At 36.5% G+C, this 18,663-nt stretch overlaps 1 protein-coding gene across 1 annotated transcript in view; it reads right to left on the bottom strand.

Annotated features, from left to right (window-relative positions):
- The window catches only part of VWC2 (von Willebrand factor C domain containing 2), a 1,325,667-nt gene extending 1,307,407 nt beyond the window's left edge, over window positions 1–18,260 (bottom strand). Inside the window, exon 1 of the mRNA XM_044065089.1 lies at window positions 17,043–18,260. The gene's annotated coding sequence lies outside the window, so the exon portion shown is untranslated. The remainder of the gene's footprint in view (window positions 1–17,042) is intronic.
- Window positions 18,261–18,663: the final 403 nt, after the last annotated feature.

The raw sequence follows: 18,663 nt of genomic DNA, 5'->3' as shown, positions 1-18,663 counted from the left end.
AAGCCACCTATCTGGACTTTGTAAAGGCCCACAGTGCTTTCCCCAAAGCTGGTACTATTAACAAATTTTCCAATCTCAGAACAAACCTATACATGGGAACATTCTAAAAATATTTACAGTCACTCAGTGGTTCTCATTTGCCTTTTAAGTCTTCTTACTCCTGTATGCTCTTTTTACTTTTTAGGTCTATTTAAGTAAATCTCCATTTTTTTTCTCACTTACGTTAGAGTCTTTTATAATGACATTCAATTTTAAACCTTTAAGGAGCAATTTCATTATCCAAATTGCATTATAATCCATGGAAATTGAAAAAAACTAACATAAACCTGCTACTTTAGTAGAAGTGTATAAGAGAGGTATAACATTCTTCTTTTTTAAAAAACTGTATCTTCTTCTTTCTGCTTTTTCCTGGTTAGGGGTCGCCACAGTGGATCACCTGTCCGCTCATGATTGGCAGTGGAGTTTTACGGTGTCAAGTTGCCAGCCCGGCACCCAACCTTCCACAGAAGGCCCACACATCCACACCTAGGGCCAATTTAGAGTGTCCAGTCCACCTACAGCATGTCTTTGGGAGGAAACCGGAGCACCTGGAGAAAACCCACACGACCACAGGGAGGACATGCAGACTCCGCACAGAAGGCACCCCAGCCAGGAACTGAACCGGAGAACCTCTTGCTGTGAGGTAGCAATGCTAACCACTGAACCACCGTGGCCACCCTTCAAGCTGTATAATAACTGTATATGAACTTTTTAAAGTTTTGCAGCTATGTAAACTTAACTCTCCATCATAGCTGAAGTGTATGACTTAAGTTTCCTTGCATGATTTATTGTCTCTGAGTCCAAATCACAGCTGAAAAGGTCTTTGGACTACTCCACCAACCCTGTTATCAAATAAATAAGTAAATAAATAAGCATGATTCACTGGATAGATAACTGGCTAATACTGTTGAGGTTAGGGAGTGCTTGCTCTACACAGAAAAATTTTATCAGTGATGTGTGACAGGGCTATGTCCTGGGTCCCCTCCACTTTGTTATTTAATTTCTGTGACAAACAAGCTAATATCAATTTGCTGATGATTGCAAAAAGGCTGGTTATAAAATCCCATTCTGATACTGACACTCTCTAGGTAGGGCTGAACCAAACAAATGTTTGGTGTATTAATCATGGGCTTGCCTTTAGTGCCAAGAAATACAAAATAGATTCCTTTAGTAAATCTGGCATTACTCCAGTTTACCATATAGAAAACATTCCACTTAAATTTGACATAGTAATATAGAACCAGAGTTTGTATATGTTGATAACAGACTCTCCTTTGGTGAACAAATATTTGTGGTGCTTAGAAAATCCTTCTAATTTTCACTCCTTATTTTTCATGATATCTCCACAAAGTCCAAAGAAGTTATAGCTCCACTTCATTCATCCCTCACCAGACTAATCACTGAATATAATACTCCCTTTGGCATGTACCTCAACAGCCACCTGAACCAGCTTGAAAGGCCTTAAAGTTTCCTATCCAAAAAGATCTCAGGTCTTAGTACTCTTGGCTACTCAGACATACTAAAAGCGTTGTCCCTCTACTCAATGTCCTACAGGCTCCTTAGTGGTAATCTTTGCTTAAACTTTGCTGCTACAAATGAACCAACACTCTTTGAACTCCTTCACTGAAACAGAACCAGCATTAAAGAAAAAAAAAACACTCTTGAGACCTGAAACTATACTACCACATCAACAGTGCCAGATAGCATGGTAAGCACCTAACCAGGTGTACCCCCATTTCTCGAATAGGCTGTCCTAACATATTGTATCAAGCACAGTATTTCCCTAGCAACCTTTAAAAGCATTCTAGATGGCTGGATGGGTGATCACAAATGATCACCTGGGATTTGTGGGAAAATCTATTTAAAAGTGGGTACATTGTTAGTTTCTCACCAGTACTGTATGACAAGGCTGAGAGTCTAGATGGTCTCCATAGTTGTAAGCTCAATAAGAATCTATGAACCTATAATAATGCAATTCCAGATAATGTTATATACAAAAACACTATTTGGCATGTCATTCATGTGTTGACAGTGTCTGTCCTGTACTGTTCTTCAAACAGCAGATTTCAGTAGGTACATTGTTGACATAAGGTTTATACGCAGCATTGCTGTTGCTAGTTTAATGTGCCCCGTGTTTTTGGGATAGACATATTATTTTGTTTTGAGTAGAATGTCTTACATCAGTGCTTCATAGAATTGGCTACTTTCCTATCCTCTGAACAGACTTTTCTGCTATGTAACTGGGTGCCATTCAGCAATATAAAAGTCAGCCATGGACTGTTGATTGTGGGTAATTTTTTCTGCTGCAGCTGATACCATGCATATATGTCTTAGCCAGAAGAATGAGCATTCATTGAAATTAGGACAGCCACATATATACAAGGCCCTGCATAATCTGTTTGGACATACTACTATGTCACTATAGACCGTCTGCAGGGATTAAACATTGCTTATAGCAGTGCATTTTGAAGTAATTATCATCTAGAGCAACCTTTTCCTAATTCCTAATTTTTTTTCATTTCCAACCTACCAGAAGCACTCTGAAACAGAAATTTCACTTTTACAATTCTGTAATTGTTCCTCATTTACTGGATCCACCACTATAGGTAAATACTGTTTCCAAGCTTCATATGCTGTTAAAGTGAATTGCCACCTTTAGACCATCCCATTAGGACAAGGTCTTACATCTACAATTAAACTGCATCATTTTATTTGGTGATGGGTAACTGTTCCACTTACATCATACAGAGCACATCCACTGAGTGTGCAGTGTAAACCTTTGGGGCTTGACAGTCAAAACTATCAGCATTACACTGATGTCCAACCGCTTTGCAATCACAGGATTATTCTTCTGTGATTTACATATTTATTTATATTCTTCATTTATCTGACTGGGTGTAGAACCCATCGTCAGCAGAGAGCTGAGGAAAAAAGCTCCACTGGTGTAATACAATACAAGATATAATACAAATCATTACAGATAAATTGCATGTTACTGTCATCTCTCACAGTGCAGTGTTAGAAAATGACAGAAAATTAGAAAAAAAAAAACTAGAAAAGGTAGCATATTGAACTGGTACAAACTACATAAAACATTTAAATAAATGTAAATACATGAATACATTCAGACTGGTACAGTCACACTAGTACAATACATTCACATCTGTACAATGATTAGATGTTGGTATAATGGTTAAAGTGCTTAACTTCCAGGCACAAGGCGCAGTGCTTGATTTTCACCTTTGGGAGGGAAATTGGCTAGGCTTAGAATGGTGTATTAAGAAATATTGTCTAGCAATTATCTATGAACTTATGAAACCATGAATCTAAGAAAAAGGGAAAATGAAAATTTTTGACCATCGCATGTCTGTAGTAGTGAGGAAATCATTCTATGCTGTGCAACTTATGGACTAATATAAACAAAAACTTTGCATTTTATATATCAAACTTTATTATTTTATAAAGAAAAACTTATAAACAAAGGTATGGCATCTAGGTCGAAATAAGTCATTGTTTCACTGTATTCAGCATTCATCAGCCTTATCATTGAGTATAGTGCCCCTTTTGGTATGTACCCAACCAGGCATATCCAACAATTAGAATGTCCACAGAGGTTCATCACTAAAAGAATACAGGACATAAGTAATATGTCCTATGCAAACCGCCTCAAGGCCCTGTCCCTGTATTCTGTCTTCTACAGGCTGTTGAGGAGAGATCTATGAATGGCATACAAGGCATTGTCAGACCCTACTCTGATGAACCTCCTGCATATCTGCAAAACAAACAGCACCAGAATTACCTGTTCTAAGGACTTAAACCTTGCCTGTGATATAAATAAGACTTGCTGGAGAGACAAGCATATATCACAGAGATTACCCCATCTTTGCAACAGGCACCCCATCCATGTGAAGGTGAATTCTTCCCTAACCCCATTCAAGTGCAACTTGGACAACTGGATGGGGAACAGGAAATTCATCCCTGGTTTGGCACCTATGTCTCTAATGGACAAAGGCAGTCTGTAAATAGTTCATCTCCCAGGCCCTAGCTTGTAACTGTTTCACCTCCCAACCCCTGCTTACACTTATCAGGGGTAGCAGAATTTGTCAGAGATTCACAATTGGGATAAGTGGCTAGGCTTAAAAAGGCCCTTGTGGTCATCAGCCTAGTGTACACCCATGAACCTAATTATAATATCATAATGAAATTGAATACAATGCATGCAGCCATTTGCAGTGCATTAGCTCTAAAGATGGATACAAATGAGTAACTATACAGATATTTATATTAAAACTGGAGTTAGACAAGTTATTCAGGGTTCGTTTGGGTAATGTTCCCTATGGGGTGGAGTAATAAGTTATATGCATAACAATCTTAATTACAGACAGTAGTGTCAAGAAGTGTACAGCAGTAATTACAAGTAAAAATGCACACTGCTGTCATTCTGCTGCTGATATTACTGACCAGTGTTTCCTTGGGCTAACAATTAGCATCAGTGATTTGTGATTCATTACTAACATAAGATCCTTGTATGTAATTGTTGATTGAATTTCATTATTCCTTTAATCAGACTAAGAGATTATGTGTCCATTTATGCATACTTATGTTTATTTTTTTTTTACTTAAAATGATGATGTTGTGAAGGAAGCATAGGTAACAATCCTTTGCAGTTATAGCCTCCTTACCATACATAATTTCAAATTATACAGCTTTTGGGTACAAAAGTGTATTGATTTTGCACTGGATGCATCCATGACATTGCGAAAGAGTAAACGCACAATGCATCACTACCTAAATTAGTCTATAGGCTACTGTATTTCCACATTAAATGCATCAAGAGAAGCTCTTATTTCCTAGAAAGATGTCCTGTTAGCTACCTCTCACAGGTGAAAAACATTACATTGAAAATGAACAGGTGATGATGCAATGGTCAAACCATAACATAAGTAAGAAGATACATTTCTAAAGTAAGTTAGTTACATTTGCTTACCCAGAAAGCTTTGCAGCTGTATGTAAATAATTGCCCAATACCTAATATGACATCAGTTTGTGGGTATAGTTAAAGAATGGAAAAACAATTATGAAAAAGAGAAAAACTAGGAACTCACAACAGCACATTATCATCTTCATTTTTTGCAAAATCACCTGCAATGTTAACTCAAGCAGTACAACTGGAAATGCAGTTAACTGTAAAAAATACTTCAGAACATGGGAAACACTATTTAAAGATATATAAAAAATAAGATGGGCCTCTCAGTGCCATGCAAACCTGGCTATAGAAAGACTCCCTCTCCCCATGGCAAAGTGTTACATGCCAGCCTAAAAGGCAAGGAAGGAAAAGATCTACATGTTTTAAGACCTTCTTCAACATTATCAATCCCTTCATTTCCAAGAAGGTTCATTCACTCACCTCCATCAATTCCTGCATAGTGCCATCCTGTGACACTGTGTTTAACAGATACAATACCACTGAGTGGTTTGGGAAAAACACATGATAATAGTATATCAGTCCTACACACCGTTCTCAAGTTTTGGTGTCTTTATCACAACCTCTTTCTTCTAGTCTTGTCATATGTTTAGTCCAATGACAAGCCCTCAGTAAACCCTTTATTTTACAAACACCTCATAACTTTGTTTGCCTGAATCTCATGTTTCTTTAAGCTTCCTGAGACCATCCAAACATCATACACCTCACCACTGTATCAGTAATACATTCTCAAGGTAACACTACATATCTGGATTTACCTGTAGAATTTGATCCATCAGTCTTTGCCATATAACATCTGTGAGAGTTATGCCTTAAATAAGTCTGTCATATTAAAATAATTGTCTCATGGATAAATATTAAAAGAAATACATCTATCTTTTTCCACCCCCAAGTACCAATAATGATTGTATGAAGGCAATCTTTGTAAAGTGCTCCTTTACGTTAGGAGTACAAAATAATGGATACTAGTCAGTGTAATGTTGGATTAGCAGCAACCTTAAAATTCGTACAAATGTGAATACTTCATGTCTTGTCTTTCTTGAGTGTGGGAACTATGGGGTGTCCCACCCAGTCCACTCCACTTTCGTCACAATCTTGTATTTTCCAGTACCTGTAATTCCAGTATCACTTGATGTCTTAAGTGCATACGACACAAGGTATGCACAGTAGAATATGGATCTCGCATTTAGTTCAGCTTCACTTCTGGCCATTCTCCATTTTAAAGCTCCTGTTTCTGCAACAGACATCCTTCTTGGTTCTGCTAACAGCTGTAACAGATTATCTGCTGTGGCTTCATTAACACTGCATTGCTGCTATAATTAGTTTCTTAATAGTTTAAAAAATATTCTTTCAAGTCAGTTTCCTGTACTCATTCCCTTCCAGTCACAAGTTCCCACCATTTACATAGGATAGGCCTAGCATCTGTGTTCTACTAGAAGGCAATACAAATATCTAAACTTCGCCTGCAGGGTCCCACTTCCTCACCAATAGGGACATTTAATGTCATCTTGGATTTCTTTAATGGAATACTTTGAGCACTGGCATCTCACAGGATAATGCTGCTTGTGGTCAACTTCATTTATGGCTCCATCCTTGCAACCTCAGGCATAATTTATGGTATTTTCTGTCATATTATAGGTTCATAGGTTCATAGGTTCATACTAGGCTATCTGCCCTAAGGCATTTATAAGCCTAGCCAGAGTGTGTTTGGCTTTCGCCACCCAATTTTGCTATGCCTTTTTTTGAGGTTAGTTTACTGTGCCTCTGCCTAACAGTGACACAGAAGTGATAGCCGGGGTAAACTTACGATCTCCCATCCACTCATCAAGATTCCTCTTGAAGAGAGTCAATGTGGGACTCTGCCTAACCTGGACTGGGATTTTATTCCAGAGTGAAGGGAGCCTCTGGGTTATGAATCTGTCCCTCCAGCATGTCCTGGAGTTATATAATTCTAAACACAGTACCTCATTTTATCCAGCTTTTACATCATTTCTAACTTCTGCTTAATCAGTTTTACTGTCTGTACAGGCTAATGACATATCAAGTACCTTCTGTTTATTTTTATGTTTTCACACTTTGGGTTAACCAACTGTTTGCGCATGTGCTCTCAATGTATTTTATGTTTTCACACTTGGTGTTACCTAACTGTTTGCACATGTGCTCTCACTGTGACCTTTTTATGAATAATACGTAGATGTCTAACCACTGAACTGACAATCAGTGTTATCATATGAAAAAGGGCCAGAATAGAAACATGTTTACTTCTCTATCAGCTTAATGGACATTTTATTAACAGTGCACTTGACCATGTATTGCTGTACACTAGTTATATCTTTTGCAGCTAACCATATGGACAGCACTAACCTTCAGCTGGCCATCTCCTTGTCCATACACTCATATCACTAATGCAACACACAAATTTGTTTCTTAGTGCCTCCCATCCTCTGTCCTTGAATTGGAAGCATGCACAAGGTCCAACAAACAGACAAATATACTTTCATGTTACCATTGGCTCTTAGTATGAAATCTGCTTCGTTCAACAGTTATAAAATGCATGGGTCTAAAAGGCTGTGCAAAGGCTCCACAGTCTGCCTACATTATGATGTGAAACAATCCATGTGTTTTGTTGCCTATGTACACAGTAATGCTGAGACCGGATGCACTGTGCCTATTAAACTTATCAATAAAGATCTATTTTTTCAATATAAATTTTCCAGTTCTTCTGGAGCAGCATCAAACTGTCTTGTTTTATAAGCATATCTTACAATTGTGTAAGTTCTTCTTTGTTCCTATTATTGCATCATGTTTTCTAGTCAGCTTATATAATGGTGATACCACACTATGGTAAGGGCTTTTCATCAATAGACAATTCATTGTCATATTCATAGACAGTTCATTGTCATATTCATAGACGATTCATTGTCATATTCATAGACAATTCATTCTCATATTCATAGACAATTCATTCTCATATTCATAGATAATTTGTTGTCATATTCATAGACAGTTCATTCTCATATTCGTAGACAGTTCATTGTCATATTCATAGACAGTTCATTGTCATATTCATAGACAGTTCATTCTCATATTCATAGACAATTCATTCTCATATTCATAGACAATTCATTCTCATAGTCATAGACAGTTCATTCTCATATTCATAGACAATTTGTTGTCATATTCATAGACAGTTCATTCTCATATCCGTAGACAGTTCATTCTCATATTCATAGACAATTCATTCTCATATTCATAGACAGTTCATTCTCATATCCGTAGACAGTTCATTCTCATATTCATAGACAATTCATTCTCATATTCATAGACAGTTCATTCTCATATTCATAGACAATTCATTCTCATATTCATAGACAATTTATTCTCATATTCATAGACAGTTCATTGTCATATTCATAGACAGTGCATTCTCATATTCATAGACAATTCATTCTCATATTCATAGACAGTTCATTCTCATATTCATAGACAATTCATTCTCATATTCATAGACAGTTCATTCTCATATTCATAGACAATTCATTGTCATATTCATAGACAATTCATTCTCATATTCATAGACAGTTCATTCTCATATTCATAGACAATTCATTCTCATATTCATAGACAATTTGTTGTCATATTCATAGACAGTTCATTCTCATATTCATAGACAATTCATTCTCATATTCATAGACAGTTCATTCTCATATTCATAGACAATTCATTCTCATATTCATAGACAGTTCATTCTCATATTCATAGACAATTCATTCTCATATTCATAGACAATTCATTCTCATATTCATAGACAGTTCATTGTCATATTCATAGACAATTCATTGTCATATTCATAGACAATTCATTCTCATATTCATAGACAGTTCATTCTCATATTCATAGACAAGTCATTCTCATATTCATAGACAATTTGTTGTCATATTCATAGACAGTTCATTCTCATATTCATAGACAATTCATTCTCATATTCATAGACAGTTCATTCTCATATTCATAGACAATTCATTCTCATATTCATAGACAATTCATTCTCATATTCATAGACAATTCATTCTCATATTCATAGACAATTCATTCTCATATTCATAGACAATTTGTTGTCATATTCATAGACAGTTCATTCTCATATTCATAGACAATTCATTCTCATATTCATAGATAATTTGTTGTCATATTCATAGACAGTTCAGTCTCATATTCATAGACAATTCATTCTCATATTCATAGACAGTTCATTCTCATATTCATAGACAATTCATTCTCATATTCATAGACAATTCATTGTCATATTCATAGACAATTCATTGTCATATTCATAGACAGTTCATTCTCATATTCATAGACAATTCATTCTCATATTCATAGACAATTCATTCTCATATTCATAGACAATTCATTGTCATATTCATAGACAATTCATTCTCATATTCATAGACAATTCATTCTCATATTCATAGACGATTCATTCTCATATTCAGTTTGATTTGTTTATATTATTTTCATGCTAAGGGTCTGTGAAATTATTGTATATTCAAATCCCTCTGAGTAATATGGATGTGCTTCTTGATTCTTTCACTTGCATTACATTCACTAACTAGAATTTTATAATAATTCTGCAACTCTGTGTAAATAGTTTCACAAGCAGTTACTTCAGTGTTTTAGTTCAGACTACCCTGTAAGTTATTTTTAAGCCAAAAACTACAATATGTGTGCTTTTTAACACAAATCACTATATGTAATTGTTCTACATGCCCTCTTTGTCACATTTTGTACATGGTGACAGGGATGTCATACCAAAAGTGACCATCGCCTAGAGCTAATTTTCACATCATCGGGTTGATAGCCTAGGTAGCTGCATATAATTTAGACTGATCCCTGCATCAAATGCAAGTGCACAAAAAGACAGGCACTTTATTGAAACAATCACTCTAAAATGGCATTCACATAAAGCTGTTTGACGGTTGACTCCAAACCCCAAGGGTCTTTATTCCTTGGACACTGTGAAGTCAGTGCAACTAGAGAAAACTAGACTTTCCCCATAAGTACAGCAATCATTCTTACACCCATGTGGTTTATAAACACTTTACCATCAGACAGCTAACATCACACAGTTGTTGGCTGAACCAGTGTCCTGCTTTCCTGCTACACAAAGTTACATTGCAATAGCAATTTCCATGCAAAATCCCTTAATTAGATTCTTGATTATACAGAAATGCTGGTATTGCTCTTGTCATGTCTGTATTTTACACTGAAATCACTTTACACACCTTATCGCGGCATTCTTAAGTTTTACTGTAAGAATCATGTTCTGGTAAAATTACTTTCTTTATCTTTCATCCCTGCTAATGCTGTTTTAGATATCAGAATTGTATGCCAAAATAATTGTCTATAAATCATTTCTTGTAGCTTCACTGCATCAATCATCTTTTCTTGTGTAGCCAAAACTAACGTACCATGCCTAACCATGGGTGTGATCTTTGATAACTCATTTCTGTTCCAAAGTTATTGTTTGCAAGACATTTTGTCACCCAAATAACAATGCATACATCATCCCCTTGTGCTCTCAGTAAAACGTCAGGATTGCATCATACAATCGGCAGCTCTGTGTCTTCTCGTCACAAATTTTTGGGAATGAACTTGCTTGTGCACATTAGAACAAAATAACTTTTGAGTCAAGATGGAAGTGCAATTTTTAAGTTTTCAGTCTTCCCTAATTTTTAAGTAACCATGAACTTTGTACGTATTAATTTGGGGGTGGAAAAAAAAAGGAGGCATATTGATAAGAAAAAACCCTCTCTGACTGCATTTACACAAAAATAATATTGCATAAATTTTGTTAAGGTGAGAAAATTAACGTTTTAAAAGGAAAGTTCAAAATGCATTGCTTTTAGATAATGCCTTTGTAATGTGAATCTCTCTGTATCAATACTTTCCCTTAAATGATCAATAAACAGCAACTTGTCATGGGGAAATCACACTGGATTGCTTTGTACAAAGTGAATGCAAGCAGAAAGCATTCTGAACATATCACTTTGGTAAATATTTATATTACTCCTTGATGCAGAGATCACAAGTAATTATATGCAGGTGACTAGGCTAGCCACCCGAAGGTGTGACCATTGGCTCTGGCTGACAGTCATAGCTGATGTGACACCCCGGCTACATCTACAAAATGAAAAAAAGGGGGTTTATGCTGATGCAGATGTCTAGGTATGAAGAAGAGTTACACACACAGTGACTATGCGCAAAATAATTCTATGTATCAGTAATTCAGAAATATCAATGAACATCAATCATTTGTATGAAGAAAGATAGGAGATACTCCCTTGTTTTGTTTTTAATATCTAGATCATTGTGTGTCCCCAACTGCTTAACTTAAATTGTTTCTTGGCATACTCATTTCATTGGTTTGTCTCTTACTCACACAGACATACACATCCAAAAGCACTCTGTTGTGGTCTTAAATCCTCATTTAGACCTCTAGTTTTACATTTTACTGTAACTTTTTAAAAAGAAAGAGTGACTAACCTAGTCAACTGCATATAATTACCATTTATGGTGGCAAGAAGTTATAGCCTGAGTGATATTTACAATGTTGGGGCCAGGCAAGCTAATTTAAATGACTAACAAATAAAAATATTACAAAATAAATTATTAAATTAAAATTCTACTGTGTCATTTTGTTTCTATCTCTCTCACTGATTTTTTTTTTTTAACTGATAGGCCTGAAACTAATTTTACTCACATGGGCTGACCTTATTGTCAGCTGTTGTGTCTGTACATGGCCATGGTTTTATTTAATAGATGAATGCCAGGATCCAGAGTGTGGTTCTACGTATTATGTTTGTATCAGTTTATCTATTATAAGAATGTGGTTAGCAGAATGCATGCTTCCTCATACATGTCTGAACATGTACATAAGTGTTACATATGTGTTAGTATGTTTCTGGGAGCACTGAACATTTTTCTTGGATGGGACAAGCATTTATAGCACAACACCAACAGCCACGTGCCTCTTAGCTAATGGGCTCATATAAAATGTCGGTTATGTAAAGCGAAAGTTTTGCATCCTAAATACTTCACTGTACTCCATTCAGGAGGTAAACAACATTGAGTCCTACTGAGACTAGCAGAAGGACAGGATTAATAAAAAAAAAGTAAATAATCAGTGTGGCTGCCAAGAAAAACAAGTACATAGCCAACATCTGAAATCACTGCTAGATAATGAAATAAACCTTAAATGTAGCGTTAAATTTTGAACAATCCCTTGAAATTAAATAACTAGAATACATTAACAGTAAAACAAAGATACTGTTAAACAATTTCATTCAATTCACTACTACAATTCAATTTTTGCCGTACACGTAAATTGTAGTAGTCAGACTAGAAGTGGCATAATTTGTATCTAAATAATGTACTGTCACTATGCTGAGACATTAATGGGCAGATACATGCACAGAACATCCAAAAGCCATCTCTCCTCACTTTTATTAGTTTAGACAATTACCATACTCTTTCCTAAGTGTCACCTGGAGGAGGTTTTAACTCTTTGATTTTCAATCAGTGATGATGAACTTAAGGGTCAAAATTTTTTTTCATAGAAAATCACTGTTAGTATATTTTTATGTGACTGCAGGGAATAATTTACTATGTGTAAACTTCACGCCTTTTCTCTATGGTTGTGTAATTTTGGAGTTATAAGGGGTGGTCTGCTCCCTATCCCCCAACACCCCCCATGCACAAAAAATGTTTATATGTGTGGATTTGAAGACCTGAACATTTAAACATTTTTTTGTGCAGCTGAATCTTCAGGTAGTTGACATTTAAATAATACCACTGTATAGTACTGACAAACCAGCGTTGTGAGTAATTAATTTATTTAATCATGGGGGGGCTCTAGTTCTAGAACTTTGGCTGTGCCTGTGTTATGAAACACTGAAACCCCCTATAGTTAGTAAAACATGAAGTACCTGTACCCTCCCATGATGTTTTTGTATCTTACAGAATTGATCCACCAATCTATTCAAACTGACTATTGGAAATATGATTTAACAACATTATTAAATCTTCAGTTCTTTAAATGCATCAGAAAAAAGTGTGATCCGTATCAATTGTGAAATTGCAAAAAAGAAAATCTATTGGCTGTTGTAATATTAAACAGAAAAATCGGGAGCACTTCAAGCAATTTAACTATTTAAAATAAACCACTGAAACTGATACAAAAGTATTGCACTGAATAAGATGTAATAATGAAACATCCCCAGTTTTCAGTATATTCATTGTAGCTATACTTCAGCCTTGAGCGTAAATGCTCTTTTATGCTGTTGTGAATATGTACAGTATTGGGAAATGGCTTATAAAATGATAAAACCTCATCAGTTACTCAGAGTTCCAAAAGGGTGAACCAATGTACAGGGAGAACCCACTGAAAAATAACAACACCTAATCCTGGCTTGAAAATCAATATTTAACAGTAGAAAAAATAATTCTGGTACATTTTTCTTTAAATTGCTAATTCAATATTGGGATCATCTGTTTTCATCGTGATGAAGTTGAACTCCATGGGGGATACTTTTTCTTTTTACTGCTCTCTCCTCAATAATCAATGATACAGCCTAAGTATCTATTAAATACTCATACTTTACATACTATCTGTTATAAGTCTGAAGCATTTAAATACCCGTTGTTTCCACTGTTTAATTCTTTAACATAAAACAATAATTATTTTATGAAAAAAAAATGCTTTAATAAATAAGCGCTGACTATGTGAGCAAGATTATGAGTGTGTCTTTGTATATGAATGTACGTATTTGTTTGTGTGTGTGTGTGTGTGTGTGTGTGTGTGTGTGTGTATGTGTGTATGTGTATATCTCTGTTGTGTATCCATATCTCTTTGTGTGTGGGTGTTTGTGCATGCGTGTCTCTGTGTGTTTGTGCATGCATTTCACATTTGTCTATTTGTTTGTGTGTGTGTGTGTGTGTGTGTGTGTGTGTGTGTGTGTGTGTATGTGTCTGTGTACATGTATGTTCATCTTGCATATCTTTGTATTTCTGTATGTGTGGACATGTGTATGTCTAAGTATCTGTATTTGTATGAGCCAATGAGTTTGTGGATCTGAGTATGACTTTGTGTATGTGTGTGTGTGTGTGTGTGTGTGTGTGTGTGTGTGTGTGTGTGTGTGTGCGTGTGCGTGTGCGTGTGCGTGTGTGTATGTGAGTGTGTGTGTGTGTGTGTGTATGTGTCTTTGTGGGTGCATGTGTGTAAATGTATGCGTGTATGCCTCTGCCAAACAAGAAATGGGGGGAATGCTACTACATATGCAACAAAAATTTAATAACTCTCTGTCTACTGAAATACACCTTGTATTATAGGGGTTGCGACCAAATAACTATTCTGTATCTAAATCATATACATAATTTTACTTTGATAATAACAGTTACAAAAAAACTTATCAAATACATATCCATAGGCTGCCCATTTTCTAACTGCAATAACGCTCTCCCAAGTGGACATTAGAGAAAAATCATAGAGCAGAAGCCTGTGGTGTTAGGCCTCACAACCTACCCTGGATAGTCCATTATTTTACTGCAACACCTGCCTTCTCTGGCATTACTGCTTGCTTAATCACTACTCCTTACACAGAGAATTATGCTTGGGCCTCCTACCATAGCCATTTTACAATGCATTTGAGAAATGAATACCACCAAATTCACATTGAGAGCTATGACCAAGAGATGAATTTCTTGACATCCATTTAGAGAAAACATCAACTAGCTGTGATCAAACACCCAGTCATGTTGCTTTGTAGAATTTTAATTGCCGTGTATGCCTGGTAGCACAAGGAATGTTGCAGCTTCACAAGAATGAAATTCTGCAGTGCTGTATGAATGTTGCCACGTTTAATTCACTGCATGCAAATATTTTGTGTACAACTAGTCTTTTCTGTGGGTCTATACCTCTAGAGAAGCATGTGAACAAAGTTATGTGGTACTGCAAGTTGTGTAATCATTTTTAAAGCTGTTACTTCATTTGCATTGCAATCTGCTTTTCACTGCCATCTGTGGGGTAATGTAACATTTGCACAGTGTTTAACAGAGATGTTCAAGTATTCTTTAGAGGGGAATTTACCCCCTTGGTTTTGGAGTGTAGACAGAGTGTTCTGTGTATAATATATTGCTTAAAAGCATCACAGCTATAATACACTCCAAAGTTCTACTGTTCATTAATAAAATGGTGTGTGTGTGTGTGTGTGTGTGTGTGTGTGTGTGTGTGTGTGAGTGTGCTGAAGGAGGGCACTTTGTGTAACAACATACTCCTTATCACACCTACCTAATTAAGCAAGTACCTAGTACATAACTTTAACAATCATAAATAGTGAAAAATATTACTTCTAACAACCAGTTTACAAACTACTTGTCATTGCTTGCAGGTATAAAGTCAAAAAAGGCAAGTCAAAGTCAAAGTAAACTTTATTGTTATTCAGAAATCACACAAGTGCAAAAACTGAATGGAATTCCGTATCTCCAGACTCAATGTGCAGACAACATATAGACTATTTTCACAGACATTTACACATGTAACATCTGGCTATTACATCACAGGCACGCAGGTACACAGACTAATGCACATAATTAGAAACACATTTTAACACTTTTTGAACTGAACATTTACTTGCATGAGACTTTAGTACTGCACAGGGACTTGGTTAAGATATTGCATTGATCCTTGCACAGAAAGAGACATTGAGTATTGCTCTGTGAACTTTAGAGTATTGCACTATGGACTGTACAGTATTGCACTATGTTTAATTTATGAATTCACATGTATTGCACTGAAAGAAGATATATTTTACTGCATTGCTACTGCCCTAGTTGGCCTATAAGTTACAGTCATGGTGAATATTGCACTAAGTATTAGATGAGACTGGTAACCAGGTTCTTGCACAAATTGAGACAGTTTCTACTGACTCGGTTGGACATCATGGAGTATAGTGGTTATTAGAGTTCAGCAGCCTAATAACATTAGGGAAGAAGCTGTTCCTGAATCCCATAGTTCTGCAACGTAAGTATATATATATATATATATATATATATATATATATATATATATATACAAACACATGCGCGCGCACACACACACACACACATATACATATATATACACATATATATATGCATATATATATATATATATATATATATATACATACACACGAGCATTCTCCTCAACTTAAATTACACCAAACTCGGGTATCAGTACCAGAAGGGTCACAAAGCGTTGCATACATACACCTCCTTCAGCTGAACCATACTGAGACATTAGGGGCTACAGTAATAGGCCCTACAATAAGCAGCACTTGAAAGTATTTAGGAAGTACCATGGACAGGTCCAAGGCAAAATCGGAGACTGTAACAAAATTTTAACACAATGTGCACTTGCTGTTATTTTTCAGTACTGACATACTGAAGATCTAAACGGCTGCTTGACTTAAAATTAGATGTCATAATTGAGCAGTTTGTATTTGTCGTTGTACTACACCTAAGCTATACCACACAATTATTGTAAAGTGTAATAAAGCAGTGCAGTGTGAAAGACAACATGAAAGAAGATGGTACTGGACCTTTGGCACATCAATTACAGCAAACAACATCCTCTGTCTAAGCAAAATAGAGCAAGCTCAGTTTGTTATCACAAAGTTTGATGATTCAGGTAATATCTAATATGCTAGTTTGCTGGGATTGCTGGAAAACTTGGCATAGTTTGTTTCGGCGATTTAATGTAAGATGGAAATGATGTGGAAACCAGCACACTAAACCGACCAAAAGCCTGTAGGTAGAAGGAAAATACTCCCGGATGCCAAAGACTGCACTTTTTTTTAATTCAAGCATTTTTCTCTATCAATTTGTAAGATTTAATCTCTTGAAATCAATACAGATGTATCATCTTAAGGGAGGCTCTTAAGTGTGCAATGATAAATGAAAACTTGTAAGTACTAGTTACCTGCTGCTCCTCTTCACTGTTGATCGCCAGGACCTAATAGCATTTATAAAAGACAAGAATGTTCCTGCAGACCCAAACACGCATGCAGTCTAGTAAGGAACTGTTGTTGTTCTCTCTCCCGCGTCTTCTTTTATCCCGTCATTGAGGTTTTAACGTCGTTTTAATTTTTAGGTGATTGCAAAGCTTCCTGAACCGCAATGATACCCACTGCTGCTGCTGCTTCCCTGTTCTTTCATCTGCAAACGATCACACACGCTGCTGAACTGCGTTCAAACGCTAGAGGGGGAGATGGAGCGGGGGAGCTGCAAGCGGCCAAGCAGTACTTTGGCCCTGGGCTCCAGCCTTTCATTAAATACTTAGGTCCGGTGAATGCTCCAGAGCTGAGGGTCCCAGGTTCTGATCCCACTGCACGTGAGTAACGGAGGTGACACTGTGGCTTCCAAACTCGAAGCTTACATAACGGCAGGACTACATAATGTAATACAATTTCCTTTCCTGGCTTGCAATATGAAGAGAAAAAAAAACGGAGTTGAGACTCTGGCGTAAGTCAAGATGCAGTCTTAAGCTTGTGAAGTACTAGGTAGGCAAGCTTCGTAGTAATGAGACAGCATATTGACGCCGGGGAAAGCTGTCTGCTGTGTACTCCAGAGGTTACCGTAAAGGGTTAAGCATGCCTAGTACAAGGCAAACCTAAGCGCTCTATATGGACCAAAATGGTCACTGTTACGTGAGCCGTATATATGCTGGTCCTTTGTTTCAAAGGGGCCGAAAACGGGGGCAATTTTTTAATTTTCTAATCGAAGCGCATGCCGTCAAATTACGGGCTTTGCTAAAGTAAAATAATTCTCACGTTTTTGAAAGATAAAATGGTTAGTGCCCAAAGGTGAAAATCCATCAGGGTTACCAAAACGTGACTACGCATTCCCACTTGACTTGATATTGTGTTCTTTTTCTCTCATCCAGATCGTTCAGTTTTGATGCACATGTTTTTAAGATGCGTCCTTTAGCAGAAATTCCGATCTTCCATGGGATGATTTTAATAATGCTTACAAATGGAGTTATCTTTTAGTAGAATTTGCTTTCCATTTTAAGCTGGGTGCTTCTTCTTCCTGTGTGTTTACTTATTACCTTGCAATACTTCAGTTATTTCGCGAGTCTGCAGCAACAAGTTTAATATACTGAGTTTTTTTCCTTCAGCCTTTGTTGGAGCTACACGGGTTCTTCACCTGCAGATGCCACAAGATGGCACAAGTATTGCGTTCCTCCTCCCATACATGCCAACACGGATCTGTTATGGGGGGGGGGGGGGGCATTCTGGAGGTCCACAAGTCTGTTTGGATTGAAGTGCTGCAGTACGGGAAATATTTTAAGTAGTTGAAAAAGTTTATGAAGATCCGAGGCCCCAGTTTTCAATACTGAATAGTTGTACTTAATATAAACGGTATTGATCTGTCGCTTTGTCCAGATTTATTGCTCTAAGAGGTTGAGAGTAAGAGAACAGTTACTAACCTGGATGCCTTCAAATCCTCCTTAAAACAACATCTACCTAATGTCAAGTAACTGAAGAAGCCAAAGTTATCTGTGAAAGCGCTTATATGTCTGTGGTTGAATAAAGAATAGT

Source organism: Protopterus annectens, chromosome 3.part0 (assembly GCF_019279795.1).
Source record: "Protopterus annectens isolate FY-2018-M chromosome 3.part0, PAN1.0, whole genome shotgun sequence".
In the NCBI taxonomy this organism is placed as follows: Eukaryota; Metazoa; Chordata; order Ceratodontiformes; family Protopteridae; genus Protopterus; species Protopterus annectens.
Note: the sequence above shows the minus strand (reverse complement) of the source record. Positions and strands in the feature narration are given on the sequence as shown.